Source organism: Equus przewalskii, unplaced genomic scaffold, assembly GCF_037783145.1.
Source record: "Equus przewalskii isolate Varuska unplaced genomic scaffold, EquPr2 contig_452, whole genome shotgun sequence".
Lineage (NCBI taxonomy): Eukaryota > Metazoa > Chordata > Mammalia > Perissodactyla > Equidae > Equus > Equus przewalskii.
In genome coordinates, this window is record NW_027227607.1 from 19,624 (window position 1) to 33,089 (window position 13,466).

General features: G+C 34.0%; 1 long non-coding RNA gene and 2 pseudogenes across 2 annotated transcripts in view; 1 reads left to right on the plus strand and 2 right to left on the minus strand.

Annotated features, from left to right (window-relative positions):
- The window catches only part of LOC139081321 (uncharacterized), a 103,226-nt gene that overhangs the window by 15,139 nt on the left and 74,621 nt on the right, over nt 1-13,466 (plus strand). The window contains exon 3 of one of the 2 annotated variants that reach the window (XR_011536414.1): nt 3,366-3,525. The exons of the other annotated variant lie outside the window; for it this stretch is intronic. This is a non-coding gene — a long non-coding RNA (uncharacterized lncRNA). Of the gene's footprint in view, nt 1-3,365; nt 3,526-13,466 lie in introns of those variants that run through there. 2 annotated transcript variants of the gene reach the window in all.
- LOC103543950 (olfactory receptor 5D13-like) lies at nt 2,340-3,108 on the minus strand (annotated as a pseudogene).
- LOC139081320 (olfactory receptor 1165-like) lies at nt 10,500-11,449 on the minus strand (annotated as a pseudogene).

The following is a 13,466-nucleotide window of genomic DNA, read 5'->3' on the forward strand; positions in this document are numbered from 1 at the left end:
TATCAGAAGGTAGAGCTCAACCATTATGAGCCTTTCATAACTGAGGGAGCTACATATCTGTCAGGTCTCATTCAAAACCCCAGCCAACTCAAAGAGCAGCGAAGGCAATAGGAGGGCTGAGTCTTGAGAAAAATTTTTGCCTCCAGCATGCTGAGTTTGATGGCTTCTTTACTAATCTCTGGAAGATCTCTTTCCCCCTTTTTCTTCCAGCAGTCCTTCCAGTACATTTAAGACAAATCACTGTTCTAATTTCCCTCGCCTTAAAAACCAAGAATAGTTGTTTTATGTCTTGACTAGACATTGACTCATATAAACAGGATCTGATTGTTCTCAGTATTAATAGCAATTTGAAAATTGTTCTTTTATGTACAAACTAAACTCTCATGAACCTCAAAAGGACAATTACATGAGAGGGCAATTATACCTCATCAGTAGGGTTCTCAAAGGCTTGGTAACATAGATATTATAAGAAGGCAATCATAGTCACAACGTAGGACAAGATTTACATATGCTAACAAGTATATGTATATAGTACCATAATTTATTTAGGTGTGTATAAATTTATGGATGTGTTTGTGCATATATATATATATACATATTTCTCTATGTTAAGAGCCAAGATCTTTCCATATCTCTTCAGTCATTTCCTGTTTAACCTTGATAGGTCTATGGAAACAGGTCTTCATGGATAGAAAATCCACATTTTCTAGGAAAATCACTATTTTTTGCTTATTTTTTGAGGAAGATTAGCTCTGAGCTAACTTCTGCTTCCACTCCTCCTCTTTTTGCTGAGGAAGCCTGACCCTGAGTTAACATACATACCCATCTTCCTCTAATTTATATGTGGGATGCTTGTCACAGCGTGGCTTGACAAGCGGTGCATAGGCCCCCATCTGGGATCTGAACTGGTGAACCCTGGACCGCCAAAGCAAAACGTGTGAACTTAATCATTGCACCACCAGGCCGGCCCCCAAAATCATGTATTTAAAATAAAAAAGCCAAAAAAAGTTCATAAAAGCACAAAAATATCCACAAACATCACTCTCCTTACTCTTTTCCCTTCCCTATGTCATATACTCTAGAAATCAATTTTCTCCTAAGCTAAAATATTGGATTTCATTTCTCATGGGTGAATACCTAGGAAAGGAATTGTTGAGCTGTGTTGGAAGTTTTTGCACAACCTCTTACGATATTGTAAGCTATTTTAAAATTAATTTTACCCTTTACTCCCATCTGAAATGTATGAGCATTCCGCTTGCTCCACATTTTCATCAATACTTAGTATTTCAGTCTTATTAATTTCAGCCATTCTAGCTAGTATACAGTGGTGTCTCATTGTGGATTTAACACAAATTTCATTGATAACTAATGATGTTTAGTATTTTTTCATGTGTTTATAGATGATTTGTATATCTTGATTTTTCAAGCGCTAAAATATTTCTCCAATTCTTTAAGCAGATTGTTTGTCTTGTTTTGAGTGTAAAAAGTTCTCTATATCTTCCACGTACAAACAATTTGTCAAACATCTATATTGCAAATATTTACTCCTGGCCTGTGACTTACATTTTTCTTTTCTTAATCGTGTCTTTCATCAATAGGAAACTTTTACCACAAGATACGAATGTTGATGGAAGATTCTTTTCTCAATTTTTTGGTGATCTATACTTTTCACATTTTATCTGAAAAAAATTGCTGCCAAAAATTTCAAATTTTTCTGTTTTATACTAAAATTTCTAGTTTTAATTTTTATGTTAGATTTATGATTCATTTCATTTAATTCAAGCTAATAGTTGTGTATTGTGTGAGGAAAAGATTAAGGCTCATTTATCCGTATGAATATCCAGTTATCTCAGCATTATTTGCTGAAAATCATCTCTTCATTAAATTATAATGGCATGTTTATTTAAATTTAGATGAATGCATATGCCTGAAACCATTTTGGAACTTACTACTGTAATATCATATTGCTTTTATTACACAATTTTTTGGGAATAAAATAATATATGAATTTAGGGATGAACAACGAATTAGTTTTATTTTGGAAACACACATATATAATTAACTATATGATAAAGCATCCAAAGACAATTTCCAAATATTGTAAAATATAGTCCAAGAATTTTATTTTCTAAATTTTTAGTTTACATGTGGTTTAGAGCTATTTCACTGAAAATTAATGTATGAAAAAATACATAATCATAAAATGTGCTGCCACAGATATATTAACTAATGGCCTATTGATAAAATGATTGGAATTATCAATTACACTACAAGAGTTGATTAATCTGTAGCATAATAAATCTGATTTTTTCAGAAACAAAATAATGAATCTAACAATATTATATTGAGTTAGAAAGCAATGTTGTGACAACTAATTTTCTGAATGTGTCTTTCACATCTTTGTTCCTAAGACTGGAGATGAAGGGATTCAGCATGAGAATCACTGCTGTGTAAAACACAGAAGCTATTTTAACTATGAGCAAAGATGTTTTAGGATTAGGGATATAGTAAAGGAAAAGAATGGATCCCAAAATGGTGATGACTGTGAAGTGGGAGGCACAGGCAGAGAAAGATTTCTGGCGCCCACTTACTGGTGGCATCCTTATAACAGTGATAAAATTTAGTATATAGGACAGCAGAATAATCATCCGGCTGCTCAACCCACTGAATATGGCAATGATAAAACACAGCATCTGGCTGATATAAGGGTATGAGCAGGAGAAAGAAACAATTACAGAGTGGTAACAGATAAAATTATATACGATGCTAGACCTACATTAGGATAGTACAAGAAGAAAATATGTGAGTGTCAGGGAACACACTATATCCCATGAGTAAGACTCGGACATCAGCAGCACACAAAGCTTCTGAGACATAGTAGTGGGATAGAGCAAGGAGTTATAAACTGCCAGAAGATGGGTGATAGGCCATCGCTGCTAACATGAAAGTTTCTGTTACTACAAATATGCAAGCAAAACAAAAGTGTAGAATGCAACCAGAGAAAGAGATGGTTCTGTCTTCCACAATTGAGTTCTCCAACAGTTTAAGTGTAACTACAATAGAATAACAGAAGTCTATAAAGAATAAGTGACTAAGAAAAAAGTGCATGATCATATGGAGATTTGTATTGATCTTGATGATTATTATCATGCCTAAATTCCCACTATAGTGACTGTGTAGGTAGACAAGAAAACCAGGAAGAGTGGAATCTGGAATTCTGGATATTCTTTTTTTTTTTTTTTGAGGAAGATTAGCCATGAGCTAACTACTGCCAGTCCTTCCCGTCTTTGCTGAGGAATCCTGGCCCTGAGCTAACATCCGTGCCCATTTTCCTCTACTTTTTATGTGTGGGACGCCTACCACAGCATGGTGTGCCAAGCGGTGCCATGTCCGCACCCGGGATCTGAACTGGCAAACCCCAGACCACCAAGAAGCGGAATGTGCAAACTTAACCGCTGCGCCACCAGGCCAGCCCCTGGAGTTCTGGATATTCTGAAAAACAATGGATAATAAAAATAGGTATGGTACTTTGATTTCCTTTAGATAACATCATGATTCCTATTGAATAAAGAACTAATAGTTATTCCTAAAAATATAAATGAATAGAAAGGAGAAACAGAAAAGAAAGAGGCTTCATATTTCTCTCTGAAGTTGGTATAGAACAGTGATTCTCAAAGTATGCTTCCCAAGCAGCAGCAGCAGCAGAAGCACCTGAAAATTTGTTAGGGGTGCAAATTCTCTAGTCACATCAAAAATTTCCCGAATCAAAAACTCTGGTATGGGGCCCACAATTTGTGATTTAACCAGACCTCCAGGTGATTTTGTTGCATGCTAAATTATGAGAACCACTGATATAGAAAATATGTAGTAATGAGCCTATTGTTTAAAATTCAGCTCTTGTTAGGATTTTTAATGTAGTACTGAAACATGAATTTCCAGAATGAAAGAAACTGTAAAAACACAGAAGAGCCAGAATAGAAGCACAGGGTACGTTGTTACGGTTCTAAGAATCACACTATCAAGGAGATAACTTGGCATTGCAAGTGGTGCCACATAAATTTTAGTATTAATTATTTTATATTTTGACCATTTCTAGACATAATGCAGAATTAAATGCCCACAGAATTTATCTGTTGGTATGAATCTTAAAATGTAACTAGTTTGTGCCTTTCACCTAATGCTTGAGAATTCGTTACAGAATTTTATCCCTGAAATGATTTCAAATAGTTTTCATGAAAATCAAAGATTAGGATTAGTTTTGTACTCAAATTTAAACTAGGCCTATAAAATTTCAAAAATCACCATATATCACCTAAATTTTCTATGACTTACCCATTGCTAACTTCTGCTAGTTTCTGTAATACAAAATTTAACTGTCAGAAACACTTCGTGCCTGTTAGTGACAATTAAAATATCTCTGACCATAAGGCCAGTCCACTGACGTAGTGATTAGGTTTGCACACTCTCCTTGGGTGGCCCAGGGTTTGTGGGTTCAGATCCTGGGTGTAGACCTACACACCACTCATTAAGGCATGCTGTGGTGGCATCCCACATACAACATAGAGGAAGATTGGCACACATGTTAACTCAGAGGCAATCTTCCTCAGGCAAAAAGAGGAAGATTCTCAACAGATGTTAGCTCAGAACCAATCTTCCTCACACACAAAAAGTCTCTCACCATAAAAAGGATCATCTATAATTTTTGGAATAATCTATATGAGCTGTAGCTCCATGTTTTCCGCCTAAAGAGAAATTTAACAAAAGAGAAATGAAATGACCTGAAGCCAGAAGATCTTGATTATTTTACTGAGCATTTCTTTTGACAGTTAATGAACTTCAGGCATATTCCTTCTCTGTAGTCAAACATTCTTTAAGACAGCAAGGCTTGACGTTTGTAACACAAGTGGCAATATATTTCAATGTGTATACCAGTAAAATGGCGTTATACTTCCAAGACATAAGAAATATCAGAGAATATAAAGAAAAAGCTAAAAGCTGAAACCACAGTCTAAACTCTGCAAAACTCTGCATCTTATATCTGCCTCTATGATTGTGGAGATATAAACTACAGAGAATCATAATTGAAGTATTACTCAGTGGGTGATGAAACATACAATTAGTAGAAACAATATCCCTTGTGTCATTGTGGTAGATGCATTTTCTTCTAAATCATTAGGAATAATTACATCACTGAGTCTATTCCATTAATTTCTTGTAGATATTAAATTATTGAAATAATACATATTGATTAAAGATAATGTAAACTGTTGAGTTTTAAATGAGAAAAAAAGGAAAATTCAGAAATAGCTGCTATTAACTCAACTGAGCTTCAAATTCCACATTCAAGTTTAGAGTGGAGAAACTTGTCCAATGCTACCTTAAACAAAGAATAAATGTGGCCTTCATCAGTGATACAGTGTGGATATCATTTATGCCCTGATATGATGTGATGCAAAAGACTTCACATCCGTGATATTCTTCCCCTAAAATCCGTAATCCCAGTTTAATATCAGAAAGACATCAGACAAATCCAAATTTGGAAGCCTCCTACAGGCTGACTAGCCAGTATGCCTGAGGCCTGTCAAAGTCGAGAAAAACAAGAAAAGAATGAAAAATTGTCACACACCAGAGGAGACTTGGGAGACATGACAACTAAATGGAAAGTAATACCCTGGGTTGGATCCCAGAAGAGAAAAGTGAAATAATGGGAAAAACTGATGGAACCCAAATAAAGTTTGGATTTTAGTGATCATAATGTACTAATGTTTCTTTCTTTAATTTCATTTTCTTGTGGTAAGAACACTTAACATGAGCACTATCCTCTTAAGAGATCCTTAATTATACAATACGATATTGTTGACTACAGACACAATTTTGTACAGCAGATCTCCAGAGCTCATTCATCTTGCTTAACTGAAATTTTATGTATGTCCCTTGTTTTGTAATTCTCTATTTCTCCCTCTCCCAGCCCCCTGCCACTATCATTTCACTCTTTAATTCTATGAATTTGATTATTTTGGATGCCTCATGTAAGTGGAGTCATGCAGTATTTATCTTCCTGTGACTGACTTATTTCGCTTAGCATAATGTCCTCAAACTTCATCCAAGTGGTCACATATTGCAGAATTCCCTTCTTTTTTAAGGTTAAATTTTATTCTATTGTATATATTTACCCCATTTTCTTTATCCATTTATCTATCCATGGACACTTAGGCTGTTTCTACATCTTGAATATTTTGTACAGTTCTACAGTGAATGTGGGGATGTTAATACCTTTTTGAAATCTTGACTTCAATTATTTTGCATAAATACCCAGAAGCTGGATTACTATTTTATATAGTATTTCAATTTTTAATTTTGTGAAGAACCTCCATACGGTTTTCCATAGCAGCTGCACCATTTTGCATTCCCACCAACAATGCACAAGTCTTCCAATTCCTCCATATCCTAGCCGACACTTGTCTTTTGATTTTTTAATAGTAGTCATCCAGACATTTGTGGGATGATATTTAATTATGAATGTCATTTGTTATTCCCTTATGATTGGTGTGGTATCACACATTTTTTTCATATGCCTATTGGCCATTGGCACATTTTCTTAGAAGAAATGTCTAAATCAAGTGCTTAGTCAACTTTTTAATTGGATTATGATTTTTTTTGCTATTGAGTTGTATGAGTTCTTTATATAGGTATTGGATATAAATCTTTTATCAGATATATAGTTTGCAAATATTTTCTCCCATTCTGTAGTTGCCTTTTCAGTACTGAGCTGATATTATAGTGAGAAATAAAAAAAGAATTGATAAGCCAACAACAAAGATAATATTAATTTTTATTTTTTAAACTTTTCAAACTTTGTGCATGTCTACCAATAAATAAACTTATAGGTTTATCTGTCTATCCATCATCCAGCTATGAAGTGATAAAGAAAGTGTGGATTTTTTAATATATTAAAATCTATATATCTTTGTTGCCTCTCCCCTCCATCATAAACTTGATCAAAGAGAGAAATGATAATGAAGGAATAAATCAAATAACAAAGTCACACTAATAAAGACAGCGTTTAAAATAAAAACCAGCTCATATTTCAGAAAGATGTAAAGAGGATGGAGGAGTATAGATTAATGAAGCAGAGAAGGCATAGCTACAGCTAAGAATGCATTAAAGTGGAGATCTAAAGAATAAGTATAATAGTTAGAGCCCACAGCGGGCTCAGGCTTCAAAAGTATGTAATAAATGACCAAAGTAAATCTTGAAGTTTGTATGAAAGTGCAAATGATGAAAGAAATTTTCTAATTGATTTATTTCAAACTAAAATAATTAAGAATATGTAGTAATGACAAATACTTCAATGAAATGCAATAGAGAGTTAAAAAGCTGCCTGAAGTAGATTGAATGATTGGGTCCAGTTACCCACCATCTCCTTGCATCTGTAAATTCTACATACTTTATTATCGATGGAGTGTATTTCTTCATCTTTGGATTATGAGTCCAGTCCTGTGACATGTTTAATGATCTGCTGGCAGAGAAGAAAGTATGGCAGTTCTAAGCCTAGGCTTTAAGAGATCTAGAATGTTTTCACTTGTTCTACTGCTTTTCTGACATTTCCACAAGACAAATAGCCAAATATTCTAAAAATGATAAAAGACATATGGAGCAATCTATATTCACAGAACTGTGGTGCGAAGCAAAACATTCCTAGTCTCATAGTCTAAGGTAGAGCGACTTCAGATGACCTCCTGATGTTTGAAAATAAATAATTGTACTTCTAAGCTATTGGTTGCTTGCTGTTTTTTTTTATCAGAGTTATTGTGGCAACAGCTAACAATTATACTGATAAACACACATATGGGCACTTCATTTATGACAAGATTGTATTACAGAGTAAGAAGGAGAGAATGGATTTTTTTCAGTAAACAGCATGTGGCAATGATATATCCATCTGCTTAAAAACGAAGTAGTACCATGAATGGTGGTGATTGACCATAGCTCTGCTATGCTGTGTTTGGTTAAGTTTGGCTCAATTCCCTTGTTTTCTCATTCCAGGACCAGGCTGAAGGAACATGCACTATTTTGTGGTATGCTCTTCTCAAAGTTGAATGCATAAGCTCAAGGAGGAAAGATTCAAACCATGTAGGGGCATTTAAAGCTTCTTCTATTATGGAACTTATGACACATTCACTTTCCATTGTCCCAAGCAAGCCACATTAGAATTGTTCTCTCTTTGCCTACAGAAAAGCATGACGAAGACAAAGAAAGAACAAACAATGTTGAACAAGTAAAACAATCTACTATATACCCAAACCTCATACCACCACAAAAGTGAATTTCAGGAGACTCCTAGAGCAATATGAAGAACAACAAATATCTTTGAATATGATATAGAAAAATGTCTCCTACACCTCAAGGGTAGATAAATATAATCTTCAACAATTAGAAAAACATTACAAAGTAATACATTTGACTAAGTTAAAATTAAAACTTGCTCTTTATTTGAGGACGTTAGCTGGGTGAAAAGTAAAGCCAAAATGCAAAAATACTTTCAAGGTACTTAATGGCCAAGATTATTTTCATAATATGAAATAAATTTTTGAATAAATAATAACAATGGCATAATAATTTAAATGAAAACTGGTAACCGCCCTAAGAAGTCACTGTGAAAAGAAAAAAAATCCGCAAATATGTTAAAATGTGCCTTACTTCAATGATCATAAATATTCAAATTAAAACCACACATGAAATATTCTAAATCAAATAAATGGGTAAAAATCATAACATCTAATAATACTAAACACTGCCAAGGAAGTGAATTATAACTTCAGAACTTTCAAACATTCCTTTTAGGAGTCTAAATTGATAAAATCATATTGAATAATTAAGATCTAAATAAATACATAATACTTCTGGGTATAAATCTCATTCTAAAGAGTAATTATGTGCAGTGTAGTGGTATACATGCTCCCAAATTGAAACACCCCAAATGGAATAAAGAAAATCAGAAATATTTATAATATAAAATATATAATAGAAGCAAAATTGAATAAACTATAAATATATGCAACATGATTTATAAAACATAACATTCATTCATAAAAGTCAGATACACAAAATACAGAACGCACGATTTCCTTTACATAAAGTTTGCAAAGAAGGAATATTAATTTGTAGTTTTGAGAGGCGTAGGTAGATATCAAATCTATATAGAAAAGCCACTGCATCATTTGGATAAAATCCATCCCTTTGACTCGCTGAGAGAGGGAGGAAAGGGCCAATAATTGACTCTGGGGTACTCGTGTTCTATGTATTGATCTACTTGAGAGTTACATGGATGTTTGTTTGAAAAATATGTTTCAGAAGGTTTAAATCTAAAATGATGAAGCCAGAGAATTAAGCAGATCCTACATTTTGCAAAGAGTTAGATTAAAATAATAAATGTAATAAAAACTATTGTACAATTCTAAGCTGATAAGTAAAATAAATGGTTTTATACTTTTAAAAAATCACTACAGATTATCTGAGATTCCTGCCTTATATAAGGTTAAGAAATGTGGGAAGTATATTAATTTGGTATTAACTACTAAAAACTCCCTTAATGACAATGATAACTCAGAAAACATGAAGACGTATTTCCATTTTGGGGACAGAAACAATACAACAGACTGACAGAACCTTGAGAGAGTCTACAGAATAGTAAATCAAAATAAATAATGCCTTCTCCTTTGCTTGTTTAAGCAACTGAGTAGTTGTGGATGTCATGTACTGATACAAAGAAAATTATAGGTGGGAAGTTTACTGTTGAGAATGGATGATTGAAAATTATATTTTATTAATATCAGTCTTTTTATCTCTGAGAAATGGATATGTCTTCTTAGAAATAAGTTAAACTTTTCCTTATTATTCAGTATTATTTTCAAAACGTTCTAATGAATAAAATATTACATTGATACTCAAAAATAAGTGGTACATATGGACAGTAGTTAATATTTTCAGAATGTGCTCAAAGTCAGATAATATTTCTCATAATGCAAACTCCCAGGTCCTCACTTCACTTGGAATGCAGTAAAGTAGTAAGAGGAACAAAAAGTTCTGTTTTATAGAACTTTCTGGGTCAAAAGAATTGGTTATGAGAACCTGAGTGCAGATCCAGTAAAGGCAGTTATTGTCTGTGTTTTTGCAGCACTTTTATAAAGCACAACTTAAACTATAGCATAAGTAATGAGTCTTTAAATATATATCCCTTCTTTGTCATTCTGACTCTCATAATGTCTAACCGGAAGATTTTGAAATACGTTTTCTTTTCTGAAACCAGCTGAGATTAAGTGTGTTAGAATGGATTATTTCTACATTCATTCAGAGTGTCCTGACCACCAAAAACACGGAAAGTGCAATATTTAATTGATTTAAAACATAATCGTATACTTACTTAAAATAAAGCATCAAAAATATATATGAAAAATTGTTGGATGTAAGTACAACATAAATAAATATATTCACGTGAGTTATATTGAATGAGAAAGCAGTTTGGAGTTGATTAAACTCCTGGCCATCACTCTCACATTTTCATTTCTAAGGCTGTAGATAAGGGGGTCCAGCATGGGGATCATGAGTGTAAAAAACACAATGCCCACTTTGACCAGGAGCCAGGAGCTTTTGGCGTTGGGCACACAGTAGAGAAGAAGGATGATCTCATGGACAATGATGATGGAAGCCCGCTGGGAAGCACAGGTGGAGAAGGGTTTTCGGAGTCCACCAGTAGAAGGCATCTGGATGATTGTGACAATCATGACAAGATAGGAGAAGAAGATAATCAGGTGGCTACAAGCCTCACTGAATATAGAAATAACTAAACATGTCGTCTGACTAAAGTAGGGGTGATAACAGGATAAAGAGAGGATGGCAGAATACTCACAGCTGAAGTGACTTATGGTATTAGAACCACAAAGGATAATTCCAAAAGAGAATATGTGATTATCATGGAATATATTCCACCACATGTGTAGGTCCCAGCTACCTAGAGGGTACAGAGTTTCTAAGACACAGTGACTGTGTAGAGAAGAGGATTAGTAACATTCACAAACTGGTCATAGGTCATCACTGCCAACATGAACATTTCTGTAATCACAGATGTGCAGCCAATGAAAAGTTGCACTATGCATCCTTTGAATGAGATAGTTCTGTCTTCCACGACCAAGATTTCTAGCAGTTTGAGTATGAATACACTGGAATAACAAATTCCCAAAAAAGATAAATGGCTAAGAAAAAAGTACATGAGTGTGTGGAGTTTGGGATTGATCCTTATGAACACAATTATGCCCAGGTTCCCCACCAGAGTGACTGCGTAGATGGTCAAGAACACTAGGAAGAGGGGTGATCAAAGGTGTAGGTATTCTGAGAAGCACAGGAGGACGAAAATGGCCACAGAGATCTGATTTCCCTCATCCAGTACCATGGCTCCGATTTAAAAAAAAAAAAAAAAAGGAAAAAAGAAAGGAAAAAAAAAAAAGAAACCTGATCAGCTTAACTTGAGAAGGTAGGGTAAGAGGAACTCAGCAAAATTCCACATAAACTGTTGAATGCAACGCAGTCACTGTGCATTTGTGAGTGTTCTGCTCTACTTTGGAGTCTTGCTTGAAAACTTAGTTTTTGATTATGGACAGTTAGCTTTGTCCTTCAGTACTTTAGTTTCCTCATCTGGAAAACAAGAAAAAACTAGTACTCATCAATAGTATTATTTTATAAGCGATCTATAAATGTGTGTGCTATTTAGAGCATTGAATATCCTATGATAAAATATAACTTACGAGAACAAAGTAAACATGGAGTGAAATCAGAAAAATGTCAAATAGATCATAGTAGTCATATGATCATGGCAGAAGTGGCCTTGGGAAATTAAACACTTTTACATTAAAAAAATAGTAAATTTCTTTGGGGAAAAATGTATCATCAGACATTCACAATTCTGTATTGATAGATTGAATGTTTGTGTATTCCAGGTATATCCCATTATCAAGGACTCATAGAATATCTACTTGAAATGATCTTTAAGTAGTCTGGCAAAAAGTTCCACTGATAATTAAGTTTTCTCAATTACATACCCACTGTATGTTCACTAAAGGCTCAAAATGCTCAATGATTTAAAACTGTCTTCTGAGGAAGAGTTTTAGAGATCTTCTTGAAAGTTTCACATTGAATATCTTTTGTTGGTTATGCAGTCTGTTTATATTGCATACTGTATTAAAAAGAAAAAAAAATCTGCTTATTTGTTAGCGATTATAAAACAAACAAGTAGTACTAAAAAAGAAATATCTCTTACAACAATACACAAAAATCTTTTTTTGAAGTGACAAACTTAGGTGTGGTGGCCAATGAGGAATGAAAAAATGTGTAAGCTTCAAAAATATAAATATTTCACTTTTGTAAACCAAAAAGAATTTAAATATTAGGAATTTCACATGATTAAACCTAAGAAACCCTGACTCTGGAAATGAATGTGGAGCTGTAACAAGTATAACAGTGCTGTCTTAAACCCATCTATGAAGTGGCACCGATTTTGGCTTTGTTTGCAACAAGCAACAGCCTGTAATCAAATCTACCACTAACCCCAGGCAAAAACCATCAGCTGTGCAACCACATTTTCCATTACATGGAAGAGTGGGTTGACCTTTTGTAAACTGCATGTATTTAGTCACATGTGTAGATAAAAAAGGCTTCTCTATTTTGGTAACTTAGATTGCTTTCATTGGATCACATCTCTGCAAGTTAAAAATTTTGAGCTACAATCTGCTACCAGAAAGTAGGAAAGAAAGAAAACTAGATGAATGCATTCTATCAGCAAAGATTCTAGAACTTAGATTGGAAAGAATCCCTGGAATTGTTAGATCATGTTAGAAACTAAGATCTTCTTGAAAGATTCTAAACCAAGATTAAGACAAGACTTGGCACAGTTAAAAAGCATATCATTCCTGAATATTCTCATTCACCTTGTGTTCAGTCTTCATTAGCAATACTTCTGCTGCTCCTCCTTACATTAAGGCTCCATCCTTGCAGCTAATGATCCTTTTTCAAACTGTAAGTGAAACTTACCAAAGCAGAAACCATCATAGTCAATTCTATGTTTGAAAATTTCTCTTAACCAGTATTCTTAATGTATTTTCTGGTGCTTTCCAGATCCAAATGGATCTAAATCTATCTCTGGAGTTCACAGAAATTAAATCTAACACCCTTTTATGTTATAGACATTCAAATATTTGAAGATACTTAAAATTAATCTCTTGCTCTTTCTTTCTAGGTAAATATTTTTACTGTTGGTTTCATGTATGTGTGTGTTTTCCATTTTCTTCCTCACACTGGTTTCTAAATATTCCAGAGGATCTACTCAATGTTTTGGGTACACCGCTGACCCTTCTGAGCTGATACTGAAACTAGAACTAAACATATCTTCTCAGGAATTTCCTTTCAGGCCAAGC